Source organism: Pipistrellus hanaki (assembly GCF_964339955.1).
Source record: "Pipistrellus hanaki genome assembly, chromosome: X".
In the NCBI taxonomy this organism is placed as follows: Eukaryota; Metazoa; Chordata; class Mammalia; order Chiroptera; family Vespertilionidae; genus Pipistrellus; species Pipistrellus hanaki.
This window is the reverse complement of record NC_140524.1, coordinates 71,800,166-71,819,285: the sequence shown is the minus strand read 5'-3', so window position 1 is coordinate 71,819,285 and position 19,120 is coordinate 71,800,166. Positions and strand designations below refer to the sequence as shown.

The 19,120-nt window shown below is 42.5% G+C and overlaps 1 protein-coding gene across 2 annotated transcripts in view; it reads right to left on the bottom strand.

Moving 5' to 3' along the window:
• The window catches only part of NHSL2 (NHS like 2), a gene marked incomplete at its 5' end in the record, with an annotated part of 326,943 nt that overhangs the window by 127,359 nt on the left and 180,464 nt on the right, over positions 1 to 19,120 (bottom strand). Inside the window, one exon of one of the 2 annotated variants that reach the window (XM_084869449.1) lies at positions 14,088 to 14,298. The exons of the other annotated variant lie outside the window; for it this stretch is intronic. Of the gene's footprint in view, positions 1 to 14,087; positions 14,299 to 19,120 lie in introns of those variants that run through there. 2 annotated transcript variants of the gene reach the window in all.

Here is a 19,120-nt window from a genome sequence, read left to right as displayed (position 1 = left end):
TTTTGTTGGTCAGTTTATTTTGTTTATTAGGTTTCACACATAAGTGAGATCTTGTGATATTTGTCTTTTTCTAACTGGCTTACTTTGCTTAGCTGCTAAGCCAGTGGTCGGCAAACTCAATAGTTAACAAAGCCAAATATCAACAGTACAAAGACTGAAATATCTTTTTTTTCATTTTTTTAAATTAAGGTATTATATGTGTACATATCTTACCATTGCTCCTCCCACTCCCATACATGCCCTCCCTCCCCAGAGTTTTTTGTCTATTGGTTTTGCTTATATTCATGAATACAAGTCCTTCGGTTGATCTCTCATCTCTCCCATATCTCCCTACCCTCCCCCCTGTAATTTGCTTTACTGTTGCTTTACTGTTTCTGTATCTATCTTTTTGTTCATCAGTTTATAATGTTCTTTAAAATATCTTTTGAGAGCCAAATTTTTTAAGCTTAAACTTCTAACGCCACTTCTTCAAAATAGACTCGAGGGGCCAAAGAGCCGCATGTGACTTGTGAGCCACAGTTTGCCAACCACGGGTTTAGCATAATAATCTCCAGGTCCATCCATGCTGTCACAAAGGGTAAGAGATCTTTCTTTTTTAAAAATTAAATCTTTATGTAAAAGTATTACATATGTCCCCCATTTCCCTTCATTGGTCCATTCTATCCTGTTCCTGCTACCCCACCCCAGGCCTTCACCACCCTATTATCTGTGTCCATGGGTAAGAGATCCTTTTTTTTTTTTTTTTACATCCTTGTAGTATTCCATTGTGTAAATGTATCACAGCTTTTTTATTTAGTCATCTACTGGTGAGCACTTGGGTTGCTTCCAGATCTTAGCATTGCAAATAATGCTGTTATGAACATAAGGGTCCATATATTCTTTCTGATTGGCGTTTCAGGTTCTTAGGATATATTCCTAGAAGTGGAATCACAGGGTCAAATGGCAGTTCCATATTTAATTTTTTTGAGGAACCTCCATACTGTTTTCCATAATGGCTGCATCAGTCTGCTGATTTTATTGATGGTAGCCATTCTGGCAAGTATGAGGTGATACCTTGCTGTAGTTTTAATTTGCATCTCTCTGATGATTAGTGATTTGAACACTTTTTCATATATTTATTGGCCATCTGTATGTCCTCTTCGGAAAAGTGTCTATTCAGATCTTTTGCCCATTTTTTTTAATTGGATTGTTTGTCTTCCTGGTGTTGAGTTGTATGAGTTCTTTGTATATTTTGGAAATTAAATCCACACCAGATGTATCATTGGCAATTATGTTCTCCCATACAACGGGTTCCCTTTTTTGTTGGTGGTTTCTTTTGCTGTGCAGAAGCATTTTAGCTTAGTTACAATCCCATTTGTTCATTTTTTCCTTTGTTTCTCTTGCCCTAGGAGATATATTGGTGAAAATACTGCTATGTGAGTTATCTGAGATTAACTGCCTATGTTTTCTTCTAGGATTGTTATGGCTTTGCCACTTACATTTAAGTCTTTTATCCATTTTTGTGTTTATTCTTTTGTGTGGTGTCAGTTGTTGATCTGGTTTCATCTTTCTGCATGTACCTGTCCAGTTTTCCCAACACCATTTATTGAAGAGACTGTCTTGACTCCATTGTATGCTCTTGCCTCCTTTGTCAAATATTAATTGACCATATTGGTGTGGGTTGATTTCTGGGTTCTCCATTCTGTTCTATCGGTCTGTATGCCTGCTCTTGTGCCGATACTGAGCTGTTTTGAATACAATGGCTTGTAGTATAGTTTTATATCTGGTTTTGTGATCCCTCCAACTTTGTTCTTTTTTCTCAAGATTGCTGAGGCTATTTGGGGTCTTCCATATAAATTTTTGGAATATTTGTTCCTGATCTGTGAAAGATGTCATTTGTATTTTAATGAGAATTACATTGAATATATAGATTGCTGGGTAGTATGGACATTTTAATGATGTTAACTCTTCCAACCCATGAAATCGGTATATACTTCTACTTGTTTGTATATTCCTCTACTTCTTTTCTCAATTTTCAATCATTTTTTGAGTATAGGTCTTTTACCTCCTTGGTTATGTTTATTCCTAGGTATCTTTTTTTTGTTGTTGTTGCTGCAATGGTAAATGAGATATTAAAATATTTTTTTATTTTTGTTTATTTTTTGTTAATCCTCATCTGAGGATATTTTCCATTGATTGTGGGATAGTTACACAAATCTACATGTGATAAAACTGCATGCACACGTGATACGTACACACACACACACCCACACACATACTGTACATGTAAAATGAATGAAATCTGAATAAGCTCTGTGAATTGTACCAATATCAACTTCCTGGTTTTGATATTGTACTACTAGAGGCCCAGTGCACGGATGGGGGAAGGATCCCAGGGCCTCAGCTCAGCTTGAACCCTCTCCAATCTGGGACCCCTCAGGGGATGTCCAACTGCCAGGATCACTGGCTCCTAACTGCTCACCTGCCTGGCTGCCTGATCACCCCTAAATGCTCCCCCTGCCTCCCTGCCAGCATAGTCACCTCCACCAGCCTGGTCGCCCTTAACTGCTCTCCCCACTGGCCTGGTCTCCCCCAACTGCCCCCCTGCCAGCATAGTTGCCCCCAACTGCCCCTCCCCCGCTGACTTGGTCACCCTTAACTGATCCCCCTGCCAGCCTGGTCACCCCCAACTGCCCCCCTGTGGGCCTAATTGCCTCAGGCAGCCTGCCAGGGATGGTTACCCCTCACTAAACCCCCTCCCAGCCTGGTCACCCCAGGCAGCATGAAGCTTGGTTGTTTGGTCACCCCTCACTAATCCCCCTGCTGGCCTGATCACCTCACACAGCCTGTTTGGTCATCCATTCGGTTGTTTTGGATGCGATGGTCATATGTGTGTATATATGACCATTAGATGCCCTGTGCATAAAATTCATGCACAAGGGTGTGTCCCTCAGCCCAGCTTGCACTCTTTCCAATCTGAGACCCCTCGAAGGATGTCCTACTGCCAGTTTACAGAGGGATTGGGCCTAAACCAGCAGTCAGACATCCCTCTTGCAATCTGGGACTGCTGGCTCCTAACTGCTCACCTGCCTGCCTGCCTTCCTGATTGCCCCTAACCACTCTGTCTGCTTGCCTACTCTCCTCCAACTGCCCCCTGATGCTGGCCTGCTTGCCCCCAAATGCCCCCCATCAGCCTGATCACCTCCAACTGCCCCCCCCCCCGTGCCTACACTGACACCCTGAACTGCCCCCCTTGCTGGCCTGCTTGTCCCAAACTTCCCTCCCCACTGGCCTGTCACCCTTAACTGCCCCCACTGTTGGCCTGCTCACTCCGAACTTCCTCCCACCGCTGTCTTGATCACCTCCAACTGACCCCCACTGATGGCCTGCTCGCCCTCAACTGGCCCCCCTCTGCTGGTCTGCTTATGCCCAGTTGTCCCACCCCCCACCAGCCTGATCACCCACAACTGCCTTCTCCTCTTGGCCTCAGTCCTGCCACCACGGCTTTGTCCATAAGAATATCCGGAAGGTCTCCTGGAAGATCTCCTAGTCAAATTAGCATATTACCCTTTTATTAGTATAGATAGTTAAGTTACCTAAGATGTCAACATCAGGAAAAAGTGGCTGAGGGTCACAGGACCCCTTGCACGTTTTGTTTGTTTGTTTGTTTGCTTTGCAATTACCTGTGAACATATAATTACTGTAAAATAAAGGTTTAAAAAGTGGGTTTGGTGTATTTACTTGATGTATTTATTTCCTGATATGTCTGAGCTGGGCTTTTTTTTTTTTTTTTTTATCATATAAATCAGTATATTTGAAAGCAGGGAAGGAAGGAAAACCAGCATTTGCTGGGTGCCTGTTCTGGGCCTGATAATTCACACATGTGATCTTTATTTTTATTGTTCTATTTTTTATTTTTATTTATTTATTTATTTTAAATAATAAATCTTTATTGTTCAGATTATTACAGGAGTTCCTCTTCCTCCCTCCCCCATAACTCCCCTCCACCTGATTCCCAACTCCACCCTATGCCCTTATCCCCGCCCCTGTCTTCATCTATAGGTGTAAGATTTTTGTCCAATCTCTTCCAGCACCCCTCAGACCCCTTTACCCTGAGAATTGTTAGTCCAATCCCTTTCTATGTCCCTGATTCTATTATATTCACCAGTCCATTTTGTTCTTCAGATTTTAAAAAATATACATTTTATTGATTTTTTACAGAAAGGAGGAGAGAGGGATAGAGAATTAGAAACATCGATGAGAGAGAATCATCGATCAGCTGCCTCTTGTACACCCCCTACTGGAGATGTGCCTGCATCCAAGGTACATGCCCTTGACCGGAATCAAATCCAGGCACCTTTCAGTCCACAGGCCGATGCCCTATCCACTGAACCAAACTGGTTTCAGCTGTTCTTCAGATTTTTTATTCACTGGATTTTTAGATTCACCTGTTGGCAGGTATGTATTTGATGTCTTTTTGTTGTTCATAATTTTTACCTTTACCTTTTTCTTCTTCTTTCTCTTCTTAAAGAATACCATTCAGCATTTCATGTAATCCTGGTTTGGTGTTGATGAACTCCTTTAACTTTTTCTTGTCTGTGAAGCTCTTTATCTGACCTTCAATTCTGAATGATAGCTTTGCTGGGTAGAGTAATCTTGGTTGTAGGTTCTTGTTGTTCATCATTTTGAATATTTCTTGCCACTCCCTTCTGGCCTGCATAGTTTCTGTTGAGAAATCAGCCAATAGTGTGAGGATAGTGTAAGGAGCCTCTGGGATGGCTTAAAGCGTACCAACATCTGGATTTTTGGGGTGCCAAAAGAGAGCGAGCAGGATATTGAAGGCCTATTGAAAGAAATAATGACAGAAAACTTTCCCTACCTGGTAAGAGAAATAGAATTACAAGTTCAGGAAGCGCACAGAACCCCAAACAAGAGGAATCCAAAGAGGACCATACCAAGACACATCATAATTAAAATGCCAAGGGCAAAAGACAAAGAGAGAATCTTACAAGCACACATGTGATCTTACTTTGTTCTTGGCATTTTATTCTCATTTCACAGATGAAGAAAATTAGTTGTAGGCTCAGAGCTTGTCCAAGTTAGTAATTAATAATCTCTAATTGAAGCTAATAATTAGTAAATACTTACATGTGCTAAATGTTATGCATTAATTACAATCTCATTTAATATTTAAAATAATAATGCAATGCAGTTACTTCTATTATCCCCATCTATACGAATAAAAGCCTAGGTGGTCCTTGTGCCCTCATGTGATCCCTTCATGTCATCACAAGATGGCCACCACAAGATGGTCAGCAGGGGAGGGCAGTTGGTGGTGACCAGGCCAGCAGGGGAAGGCAGTTGGGGGCTATCAGGCCAGCAAGAGAGGGCAATTGAAGGCCATCAAGCTGGCAGGGGAGGGAAATTGGGGGCCATCAGGCTGGCAGGAGAGGGCAGTAATGGGCGATCAGACTGTTAGGGGAGGGCAGTTGGGGGCAACCAGGCTGGCAGGCAGAAGTGGTTAGGGGCAATCAGGCAGGCAGGTAGGTGAGTGGTTAGGAGCCAGCAGTCCCAGATTATGAGGGGAATGTACTAAACCAGCAGTTTGACATTCCCCAAGGGTCCCAGATTGGAGAGGGTGCAAACATGCTGGGCTGAGGGACCTTCCCCCCGCCCCTGCACAAATTTTGTGCACCTGGCCTCTAGTTTTAAAGATAAAGAACCTGAGGCTCAGAGAAGTTACCGTAAGTGAATTGACCAAGACCACATAGCATGGAGGAGGTGAATCAAAATCTAATACAGCTATATATGAGTCTGCAGCTCTTTTCTTCAATTCCAAGGCACTTCCCAAAGTAAAGTGTGGTAAGAAATACATTTCAGATTCCAAGGCAGAAATGGACCCTCTTCAAAGCCCTTAATAATTCCCATGTAGTCTCCTACCCCAGCCCCTAGAATTCTTTATTGCATATATACCTCCACATGTCTATCTCTGCATATACTACTATACCTCCACATGCCTGCCTCTTCCTGAAAATGTTAAATTATGTAAGCTCCTTGACAGAGAGAACCATGGTTTACTTATATTTTTGACTCTAGACCAGTGGTTCTCAACCTGTGGGTCACAACCCCTTTGGGGGTTGAACAACCCTTTCGGAAAACACATTTTTCTATACCATGGGAACTTAATTTGGATACTGATCAGTCTTTTTATATTCAGCTGTGGTTGATGTGAATACTGCCCCCTTGTGATATTAACAGGTACGTAAAAACAACAACACAGAGAATGGTAAATCATAGGAAACTTTAATGAACTGTATTGACTGAACTATGCCATGTATTATCTTTTGTGTTATTCATACTATTGTTACATATTATTTTCATTAGCAAACCATCCCATGACAATGGTTTGTGTAGAGAACATTAAGAAAAGAAAATATAGTGGGGATTTTTTACAGTATGGTTTTACCTCAATAAATACAGCAGGAATTGAGAAACCGCAATGTGTTATTTGTAGTGAAGTTCTATCAGCCGAATCTATGAAGTTGAACAAACTAAAATGCCATTTTGTTAGCAAGCATCCGAGCTTTGCCGGCAAGGATACCAACTATTTTAGAAGCAAAGCTGATGGACTCAAGAAAGCCAGACTTGACACTGGTGGCAAGTACCACAAACAAAACATAGCAGCTGTTAAAGCTTCATATTTGGTGACACTCAGAATTGCCAGAACTATGAAACCTCACACCATTGTTGAGGATTTACTGTTGCCAGCCGCCAAAGACATTGTTTGAGTTATGATCGGAGACAAATTTGTTACGAAATTGAGTGCAATTTCCATATCTAACAACACTGTCCACAGAACAATAGATGACACGTATGCTGATATTCTTGATCAGGTAATCCAAGATATTAAATCTGCTCCACTTCCAATATTTAGTATCCAACTTGATGAATCTACAGGCGTTGCAAACTGTTCACAGTTACTGGTTTACATGAGGTATATTAATGAATACAACTTTAAAGATGAGTTTCTTTTTTGCAAACCTCTTGAAATGACAACTATTGCATGTGATGTATTTGACACAGTTGGTTCATTTCCGAAAGAGCATAAGATCTCTTGGGAAAAGGTTTGTGGTTTTTGCACAGATGGTGCTCTAGCTATGCTGGGATGTAGATCGGGATTTCAACGTTTGGTATTGAACGAGTCACCAAAAGTCATCGGAACTCACTGTATGATTCATCAGCAAATATCAGCAATGAAGACACTGCCACAGAGTTACAAGAAGTAATGAAAAGCACCATAAATTCTGTCAAATTTGTAAACGCAAGCACTTTAAATAGTCGACTGTTTTTGCAACTGTGCAACGAGTTGGATGCGCCGAACAATGCTCTACTATTTCACACTGAAGAGAGATGGTTGTTGAGAGGAAAAGTTTTAAAACGTGTTTTTGAGCTTCGTGCTAAACTCAAAACGTTTTTAAATCAGAAAGCACGACCACAGTTCGAAGCACTTTTCAGCGATAAAAGTGAACTGCAGAAAATAGCTTACTTGGGCCGAAACCGATTTGGCTCAATGGATAGAGCGTCGGCCTGCGGACTCAAGGGTTCCGGATTCGATTCCGGTCAAGGGCATGTACCTGGGTTGCGGGCATGTCCCCAGTACGGGGTGTGCAAGAGGCAGCTGATCGATGTTACTCTCTCATCGATGTTTCTGGCTTTCTATCCATCTCCCTTCCTCTCTGTAAAAAATCAATAAAATATATTTTTTTAAAAAGAAAATAGCTTACTTGGTTGACATCTTTGCCATCTTGAATGAGTTACATTTATCACTGCAAGGACCAAATGCAACATGCCACAATTTGTCTGAAAAGATCCCATCATTGCAAATAAAACTTCAGCTTTGGGGGAAAAAATTGGATGAAAATACAATTTACATGTTGCCTATCTTATCTGCTTTCTTTGAGGAACATGACATTGAACCAGACAAAAGGATTATGATGATAATTTCTGTGAAAGAACCCTTGTACACGCTTTCAGACAAAATTTCATCGTACTTTCCAAATCTACCTGACACCTTGTTTGCACTTGCCAGAAGCCCATTCACAGTCAAAGTTGAAGATGTTGCTGAGACAGCACAAGAGGAGTTCATTGAACTCATTAACAGTGATGCAGTGAGACCTTATTTCTCTACAATGCCAGTTACAAAATTCTGGATCAAGTGTTTGCAGTCATATGGTATTCTGTCTGATACTATGTTGTTCTTTCTCCTTCCATTTCCAACAACATATCTTTGTGAAACAGGGTTTTCCAGCTAGTTGGTTATCAAGTGTAAATACAGAAGTACACATGTTGTGGAAGATGATCTTTGTTGTGCTCTTGCAAAGACTGCCCCAAGAATTTCTGATCTGGTGAGAAAGAAGCAATCTCAACCTTTACACTGATGTTGGCTTTTTAAATTTTATTTATTTTTCACTTTTTATTAAGGTATTATATGTGTACATATCTTACCATTGCCCCTTCCACCCCACTCCCATATATGCCCTCACCCCCCAGTGTTTTGTGTCCATTGGTCATGCTTATATGCATCCAGGTTGCTGAAAATGGTAAGAATTCATTTTTATGGCAGCATAGTATTCCATTGTGTAGATATACCATAGTTTTCTGATCTAGTCATCTGCTGACAGGCACCTAGGCTGTTTCCAAATCTTAACTATTGTAACTGTTGCTGCTATGAACATAGGGGTGCATATATCCTTTCTGATTGGTGTTTCTAGTTTCTTAGGATATATTCCTAGGAGTGGGATTACTGGGTCAAATGGGAGTTCCATTTTCAGTTTTTTGAGGAAACTCCATACTGTTCTCCACAGTGGTTGCACCAGTCTGCATTCCCACCAGCAGTGCACGAGGGTTCCTTTTTCTCTGCATCCTCCCCAACACTTGTCATTTGTTGATGATAGCCATTCTGGCAGGTATGAGATGGTACCGCATTGTCGTTTAGATTTGCATCTCTCAGATAATTAGTGTCTTTAAGCATGATTTCATATGCCTCTTGGCCTTCCTTCTGTCTTCTTTTGAAAAGATTCTATTTAGGTCCATGGCCCATTTTTTTTTTATTGGATTATTTATCTTTCTTTTATTAAGTTGTATAAGCTGCCTGTAGATGTTGGAGATTAAACCTTTATCAGTGATAACATTTGCAAATGTGTTCTCCCATATAGTGGGTTTTCTTGTTGTTTTGTTGATGGTTTCTTTTGCTATAAAAGAGCTTTTTATTTTTGTCCATACTACCCAAAGCAATATATAGATTTAATGTACTCCCCATTAAAATACCAACTGCATATTTCACAGTCCTAGAAAAAACTCTCCAAAAATTCATCTGGAATAAAAAGACCCCAATAGCCATGGCAATCCTGAGAAAGAAAAATAAAGTAGGTGGGATCTCAGTACCATATTTCAAGCTGTATTACAAAGAAACTGTTCTTAAAACAGCCTGGTACTGGCACAAGAGCAGACATATAAACCAATGGAATAGAATAGAGAATCCAGGTATCAACCCAAATCACTATGCTCAATTAATATTTTGACAAAGGAGGCATGAACATACAATGGAGTCAAGACAGTTTCTTCAATAAATGGTGTTGGGAAAATTGGACAGATATATGCAAAAAAATGAAACTAGACCACCAACTTACACCATACACAAAAATAAATTCAAAATGGATACAGGACTTAAACATAAGACAGGAAACCATAAAAATACTAGAGGAATCTACAGGTAGCAAAATCTCAGACATATGCTGAAAGAACTTCTTCACTGATACTGCCCCTAGGGCAATGGAAGCTAAAGAGAAAATAAACAAAAAATAAACAAATAAACTACATCAAAATAACGTTGGCTTTTTACGCATACTGTCACAAAATGTAGCAATGTAGTTTACTGTTGTTATATTAAGACTTACCCATGCTACACCATGTTTTAAGACAAAATTTCATTTATTTGTAATTAGAAATAAATATTTCACAATATATAATCACATATTGTTTGTGATTAATCACTATGCTTTAATTATGTTCAATTTGTAACAATGAAAATACATCCTGCATATCATATATTTACATTACAATTCATAATAGTAGCAAAATTACAGTTACGAAGTAGCAATGAAAATATTTTTTATGATTAGAAGTCACCACAACATGAGGAACTGTATTAAAGGGTTGCAGCATTAAGAAGGTTGAGAACCACTGCTCTAAACTTTGCCATGAGGTGGGAACACAACTGTTGTCTGGTGTATGGATGATGGAAGTTAGAAATTGCATTAAATCTTATGAACAATTCTCTCCTCACTAAGGGGGCTGGACCTGGGACTATTTGAGAGCCCTCTCTTACCTGTGCCCCACCAGGCTGGGCTGGCTCTCTTTGACACCACATCACAATCACTGGTGTGCTGGATACAGTTTGCCCTGGTTCATCGGAGTCAATTGTTAAATTTTCAGAATTTTGTAAGCCAGTTGTTAAACTGTTCATAGCTTGAAATCAACCATGGCAGGTATACACTGAGTGGCCAGAATAATCTGGCCACTCCGTGTTTGTGTGTGTTTGTGTGTGTTTGTGTGTGTTTGTGTGTGTTTGTGTGTGTGTTTGTGTGTGTGTGTGTGTGTGTGTGTGTGTGTGTGTGTGTGTATAGGCCTGATGGAGTTCAGCCAGCCTGGCCAGGGGGAGGGGACATGGGCTGTTGGCCGCCTGCCTACTGGTCAAACTCCTGGTTGAGGGGACAATTTGCATATTAGCCTTTTATTATTGTATATAGGATATACACTGAGTGACCAGATTATTTTTTCAGAGATAATAATAATTTAGCCACTCGGTGTATTTATACCACAAAAATGGACAAATGCTACAAAGCACAGCACCTCTACACATACCAGAACTGGTTATTAAACATTTACCAGCACATCACTAACCACAAACAGCCAGCTGCAGTACTTTGGTGCATGTAAATAAAAAACCCCAAGGGGAAGGGGAAAAATTGAGCCTTCTGGAGTCTGAAATGTATATGTTGTTCTGTATGGTGGTTACACACAGATGTATACATATGTAAAATTTCACTGAGCTGCACATTTACAACTAGTACACTTTATGTAATATAATGTATATATGTTTTCCTCAATAAAAAAGAACTCCCAGCCCAGCTAAAGTGGCTCACTTGGTTTAGTGTCATCCTGTGCACCAGATGGTTGCTCACTTGATTTTTGGCCAGGGCACATGGGTTTCAGGTTTGGTTCCTGGTCAGAGATTGTAGGAAAGGCAGTCAATGGGAATGGGTTCGTTCTCTCTCTCTCTCTCTCTCTCTCTCTCTCTCTCTCTCTCTCTCTCTCTCTTTCTTTCTTTCTCTCTCTCCTCCCTCCCTGTCTCTCTAAGCCTGTCCTTAGGTGAGAATTTTTAAAGAAGTTTTTTAAAAAAATAACTCCCAGACTATGCAAAGAGCTATGGAGTGTTCCTGCAGGGGCTCCACTTATCAAGATGAGCCATACTGATCTGGTCACAGATGATACAGCCCGGTTCAGTGCATTATCCATTGCACAGGAGGGGCAAAGGTGGTCCATACAGCTGCTGGCATCAGGAACCCAAACCCTTCACTTATTTCCTTCATTATAGTTGCTATCATCTCTCAAGCACATTTTTCCTGGCTATGTGGCTAAGAATGGTTCTGTTTGCTGAAGGGCAGCATGACTCACTACTAGGCGGGTTATTTTTCTGATTAAGTGGAGAGATGGATGGATATTTTCCCATACTTGGGCAGAAGCCTCATTCACTTGAATATTTTTACTGGAATTATTCAGCTTACATTTAAGGGGCAATTTTCTCCACTTTAAAAAATACTACAAAACCCTGTTCCCCTCAGACAATTAGACTTGTAGAAAAAATGGAGAGGAAACTAAGCACTTCTTGAAAATGTACCACAGAAGGAGAGGATATGACCTGTACTGAGCTTCTTCCCTAAAGTTGCTGTAGATGGAAAGGCCTAGCTCCCTACTTTATCTAGGATGTTGGCTGGCATTTAACCTCCCTGACACAATCCTCCTCTGCTTCCTTCTTCCCAGCCAATAAGCTGAACAACTTGCCTGGGGCAACTGCTTTATGCTTCAAAGGAATGATAGGAGTTCGTAGGCAGAGCCAATGATCCCAGGCACAGCATGTGATAGGGTAGAGGGCCACCTGCTAGAACAGGAGGTCTAGCTCAGTGATAGCCTTTCTTAGGGAGGCAGGAGCAGCCACTGTGGGATTTGAGGGATGGACAAGGATAAGTTTGCAGAGTATCACCACCACAGCTTTAAGAAATCATACAGTGTATTAAACTCAGAAATAACCCCTCAGATAAGCCCATCACAAGCCCAAATGCCTAGAGTGCAATGTACACAGATGTTGCTATGGGGCTTTGTTTTCCAGTAGGGTGGTGGTAGCTTCCAGCCCCCCTTCTTGATTCAGACCCAGAAGTAAAAAAGCTTACCTAACCATTTATCCCCTTCACATTTCTGCCCCCAGCAGGGTGAGCAGGTTCTTGCACTGGCCACACTGTTTTTCCCCACTGTATTCATTGGGCATTTGTGCAACCTTCCAGTTATGAGTTCAGTCTTGAATCCCAAGCCTACTTGGATAAGGTTACACTTCCTGCCTGGCTTTTTTTCAGGCTTTTTCTCCAAGGGAGTACTTCCTTTGTCACACACACACACTCACACACACACACACACACACTCAAACCAGTCTATGCCATATCTAAGTGTTCTATACCCAAAAGACCACCCAAGAACCATTATTCCTACATCACTCCTTCCTTAACAACCTAGGTGGCTGAGATCCTAGCATGCCTCCTGCCCAGATTATGACAACTTGCTTAAGCCACAAAGAACATTGTCCTCAGATGCTATTGGCAAATCCAACCTATGTTTGTTCTACATATGAAGCTAAAGGCCCAACCAGGGGCCTGGCTTTACCCCTAATGTCCAAAGAAGGCTCAGAGCACACCTTCTGCCTGGCAGTTGTTAGGCTGAACTTCTGCAGTCCTATTGGTTCCTGACCTTCAAAGTCCTTCCCAGTGGTTGAGGTCATGTTTGGGACCCAGGCCCAAGTCTCTTTCAAGAGGGACCGTTGTCAGGTGAGATGTTCCCACTCTAGTGCCAACAGTCAACAACTTATCTTGCCCTCATCAGGTCACCTGAGTGCATTAGAAGCTGGTGCTTCTTGCCCTCTTAAATAGGCCAGGGTGTAGATGAGGAAAAAGAGGAGTAGAGTCCTGGAGAAGGAGGTCAGATGGGAGATCAACTTCATATTGAGGTGCAGGTTCCCCCATCCCAGCAGTGGGTGCCAATAGCATTTAACAAATGTTTAATAAATATATAAATAAATGCATGGATAAATACTAAAATATACGGGGAAAATATTCTTGAGCTCACAGCAAACTTTATCACAAACTCAGTGTGCCTTTTAAAAAATCTCTTTCTTTGTGTTTTCCCCTTTCAGCTGAGTAGCATTAAGTCCTTTTCTCTGAAGTGTAAACTGAAGTCCTTAAAAACAGACAGCCTTGTTTTTAGTCACTCACAAAGTTGAAAACAAGCAAACACAAAAACTTGCATGGCTCCTTGCCCACTGCACAGGCAACTTGAGCAGCCTCATCTCATCTTAGAGGCTATATGCCAGCAGAGTGTCATGGACAGACAGACAGATGGCTGGAGCTCGACATATTCCCATCTGATTTTCTCATGGGGTTTCTAGCACCCCTCTGACATCCAGTAGCAGCAGCAAACTCAACACTCTCCAAATCCCACCCATCAAGGGTTCAGTTGACAACTGATTGCGGGGCGGGGGGGAAGCAGGGGGAGGCTGGCTTCATGGACGAGGCCTCTCTCTCTGAGTCTCTGGACCCCTTGAACACAGAGCCCCTGGTGAAGTCACCGAGAGAAATATGGCTAAGCCCACCCGTCTTCCTGCCTCAGTTACTAATGTTCTTAGAGGGATTAGAGGTCCCCCTCCCACCTCCCATCAAGTCCACATTGGACATTCCCCAGACCTCAACTGACAGAGCGAAAGTTAAAATGTCCAGATCACGTACCTAATCATTCTCGCAATTTGGCCAGCAGTCCTCTAGATTATGTGCACGGGAGCTGGAGGACGGACGAGGTGGGAGGACAAGGCTGCTGGGAAAAGCCCTGGACTCCATAACCTCCTGCCTAAGTTAACTGAATTTCCAGACTAAGGCCGAAGGAGGGACAAACAAAGTAGAGAAAGGAAAGGAGGCAGGACCAAAGCTAACCCCTTCTTTTTTCTTCCTAAACTCAATCCAGATTTGCCTTCTGAGGCTGCTTGAAACTGATCCTCGTGGCTCTGACTCGTCCTTTCTTAAAGACATAGTCTCCACTTTGGGGGAGGACAAGGAAAATCTCACCTGGCTAAAATATGTCCCAGAACAAAGATGGGGGGAAGGCAACACAAGTGCAAAACCCCAAGTGCACTACTCCTTCACTCTTGATTCAGAACAAGAGCTACAGGTTTGAGATCAGAGCAGCCAACTCCAGACTTCCACTGAGTGATTTGATAGCTCCTGCTAAAGCCACAGGATCATGGTGGGAAATGGGTCCCTTTTCCAGGACTGGCAGGTTAGGGGCCAAAGCTGAAGTGTGCAAGTAGGTGTGGGGAAAGGAGCACTGGACCTGGAGTCCTGTGTCACCATGCGCAAACCTCTTTCCTAGTCTTGGCCACAGTTTTATTTCTTGATACATGAAAAGGTAATAACAGCAGCCCTGCCAAGTTCTGAGCTTAATGCATTCTCCTGTTACAGCAGAAGGCAGCAGCCTTAGGGAGCTGGTATCTGACCTCCAGTGTGCTGTTCTGCTCTGACCACCAAATAGTTACATGGAATGGAGCTGTGTCATTCTGCTGGGTTGGATGGGAAAAGAATTCAGGTGTGAGCTTGTGAGTAGGTGGATGAAGAGCCATTTTGTGTACGTGCCAGGTAAGGAGGAGGAATAGACTGTCTCCCATGTTCCTTATAAGGTGTTAACAAACCAGTCAGAATCTGCCCTTCAAAGAAGGGTACAGGCACAGAAAAAGGCTGTGAGCACATCCTCACTTTCCCCTCGCCCTCATATCTCCCATTTTCTTCTGCGGGAAAACCAGGTAGGCTAAGGGCCTGGCAGTGCCAGGGGTCAGGCTCTGGCCTTGATGGCTCCTCCATAGCTCTTTCTCACTGCAAGCTCCAGATCCTCTGCTCCAAAAAACTGCTTCTGCTCCACACCTGGGCCTCCATTTCTTTTCTCCTATATATACAGCAGGGTACAGTCTCCAAGTTTTGACCGCCTTCCTAGTTGTCCTCAAAGAGCAGCACACAATCCATTGTCTTTTAAGGCCATGGTTCTTAGTTGTCTGCACATTAAAATGTGGTGGGCCGGGACGTCCCACTGTAAAATCTCTGCACAGATTCCAGTGAGCACTTAGATGGGTGAAGGACAGGTTCAAGGGTTACCACACCTTTCCATATCACATAATTATAGCACAGGTGACAAGGTAATAGATATGGGGAGGGACAAATGGTCAGCATCTCCTAATGTTCTTCCAGAAGCCTTCTGCTACCTCCATGAATCACTCTCTTAGTAGAAAGTAAAGGCAATGGTTCACACCATAGTGCCAGGAACAGTGCCAAGTCTGTTTTACCTCACTGAAACCTCATGACCACTGTAGGAGCTATCATTATTATCCTTATTTTATAGTTGAGGAAACTGAGGCATCAATGGGTTAAGCAATTGGTCCAAGAGTGTACAAGCACAGAACTGAGATTTGAACTCAGGGCTGCAGCTGCCAACCATCAAATTCCCCTCCTCCTGGGAAGGGCCCTTGTCCTACACCCCAGGTCTGGACACACACTGAGGCTAAAAAAGTAGTGTCACTTAGTGTGCATTCAGATGTACTTTGTAGGTCATTTGTATTTGAGGAAAACTGTTTTTGAGGGCTGGCATCATTGTCCAGACAACTGTAGTGACAAATCTGGATGCTTGGCTACTTACTTGAAGGTGACTGTAGACAAGACTCTCCTCCTCACTAGCCCTGGTCTCCTCATGAGTCAAGTGGGATAACCACATCACAATCCCAATGGGGGGGGGGGCTGCAGTGAGAGCATATGGGCAAGGTGCCTGGCACAGAACATTGTTCAATGTGCATGCTTTCCAGGTTTCCAGCCAACCTCTATCAGAAGAACCTCCGAAGTCATGCCATGCACCCCTTTGGCTGTCTGGTGCTGCCTATGGATCCTTTCTCAAGAAATAAAAATGCTTTTAAATGTATTAAATAAATTACCCAAGATTACAAAGGAAATTGATTACTATATATTAAAACGCAATTTACAATCTAGTCATATATGCTTCTTGATGAACACATTGAGTGTAATAAGATCTAGCAGTGGGTCTAATGACCACCATAATTTTGAAGTAGTGATTGCCATAAATGCCTTTTTAAAGATACTGGCAACAACTGTAATGTGATATGAAAAGAGCTGTAACTCTACTGGTGATCACAGATGCTGCTAACAGTACTGTAGTTTATTGCTCACAAGACAGGTCTGCCTGCTCCTCTGCTCATTAGCTGTGTGATCTGGGTTACCCTACTTAGTCTTTCTATACCTGTCTCCTCATGTGTAAAATAGGGGTTGCTTTGAGGATGCAATGAGTTAATGAACACATGTAAAGCACTTAGATCCAGGCCTACAAGGTAGCAGATGCTCTTTAAGTGTTAGCACTTATTTGTTATCTACAAATGAGCTTCTATAGATTAGGGTGCAGAGTTCATTTATTCAAAACCCAGGATAAAGCCCTACCACCAAGTTCCCCTCTTATGTAAAGATGACTCAACAATATGCATAATTCCATGCCATTTGCATGCTAAATGCCTCCTTTGAAACACTGGCAGGCCAGGTTTTCTGAGGCCAAGAAACAAGCTCCTTTTCAAGGCCTGTTTGCCTTTGGCTTTACCTCAGAAGAGTTCCCAAGTCCTCTCCCTAAAGCCCTACTCATGACCTCACCTACTGCTCCCTCCCTTCCACTGCCCTAGGCATTGCATGTCTTAAAGGCTTTACCATGGTTTCTGGCTATCCATCTAAGAATTTGGAATTTGCCTACAAGCTAAAGGGCAACTTGGGAACCTGAAACATTCCTGAACTTATTGTACTTGTCATGGGTCTGGGAGAGGGTTTGGAAGGATCACAACCATCCCTTAACTCTGCAGATGTGGCAACTGAGACCCAGAAAGAGATAAGGACTTGTCTAAGGCCACTGGCAGTTTGCTGGCAAGAGTCTGGGACTCAAGATTCCTCTCACTCAGTCTTCCTGGGGTAGAGCTAAATCTTTGTCTTCTTTCATCTTTCTTCCTCCCCTCCACCTGGTCAGTTGACAATTCCTCCTAAATGTCACCAATCCATAAGTCCATCTCCAGGCCTCACAGCTGCCTGGGGTCAGACCCTCTCCCTCTCCACTCCTCACCTACTTCCCGGGCTCCAGTCTGCTCTGTTGCTTGAGCCTTCCTACTCCTTGATTCTTTTCCTGTCACATGCCAAGAATGTCAAGAGCTCAGAGGAAGCTTAGACTTTATTGGTCTAAGCTCCTTATACACTACCCTGCTTCACATCCTGCCATGCTAGAGAGGAAGAAACAGGGCTATACTAAGGGAATAGATCCACCCAAGGTCTGATAGAGATCAAGAAGGAGAGCTGGCCTTGAAACCAGGTCAAAGGGTCATGAAATCTGAGTTCTAGAAAGAAGTTTAGAGTTCAGTGCTATTCCCATTACATCACCCGCCTCTCAGAATTACATCACCAAATCCCATTGTTTTGGGTAACAACTGGAAATACTTTTTTGTCAAGATCATAACTGTTATTTCCCCTTCTATGTGCTCATTTTGAAAGAAGTAGACAATACTCCATCTCCTTCTCCCACTTTTCCCCAAGACCTCTAAAGTAAGCCTCCAGTATTCAGCAGCCAGAATTTCCTCTTTATCTGTTCTAGGCATGGGCAGGCCCTGTCTGGTCACCAACCATTTTCACAAATATTTCCACTGGCCTGGGCCCTAAATTAATCTGTCAATCTCATCTTATTGAACTTCCCTGATGCCTTGAATCTCCTAAAATATATTAGACCATCTCTGCCTCCCTTCTTCTGTCCCAGTACCTGGTATCAGGCCTGGCAAAGAATGAATATTCAGTCTTTGAGAAACAAGTGAATGAATGAAGATACTGGTGTTGCAAGGATAAAAAGAGTAAAGAGACCCAGACAGTCCTGCCTTCCAGGAGTTTAGAGTTTATTTATGAAGACATGGCAGCCATGTTTGACTTTCCCTGCAGGCCACACAGGGGTCTGGGGAACCATAACCAGGTTGGCATTCAAAAACTGTTGGGTGCAAGGGTGTGGCAGGTCAGGTCATGGAGGCAGCATCTTTGATCAAAGCGGGCATCAAACTAAGGGAGTTAAGTGCCAGGTTCTAACAGTCAGGAAAAACAGTTATGGTCTCTAGAATTTAAAGACACCAAGGTAGTAAAACAGGTTAGGAGTGCATAAGAAAGATTCTGTGTATATTGATTTAAGGCCTGGTACATAGCTACAGAGGCTTATTAGTAGAGTGGAGTGGAAAGGGGCCAGAGACATGAAGGCAAGGGATAGATAAAAAGCATATGAATGAGAATAGAAGCAGTGAGAAAGGAAAGATAAAGCCAGAGCAAAAGTGGCTAAGGACCCAATTCCATGTGGTTACTGAGAAGCCGGTGATATTGTGACTGAAATGGGAAAGCCATTAGAGGGGTGGGAGTGTAGCCTTATTTTCTTACTCCTCAACTTCATGTATTCACTCACCAAACATTTATTCAACACCTGAGACATAACCCTCAAATTTGTGTCTGAATCTATACAGTCTAACCTTTAGGGAACACTCAAAACCTCTCCTGCCCTTTCACTTTCAGGAAGGAGGGCAAAAGAGCCTTCTAGATCTTTGCTACTCAAAGTGTGGGCCATGACCAGCTACATCAGTAGTGCTTGGGAGCTTGGTAGGACATGAAGAATTTCAGGTTCCATCCCAGACCTTCTGAAATATATTTGCTTCTTAAGCTTT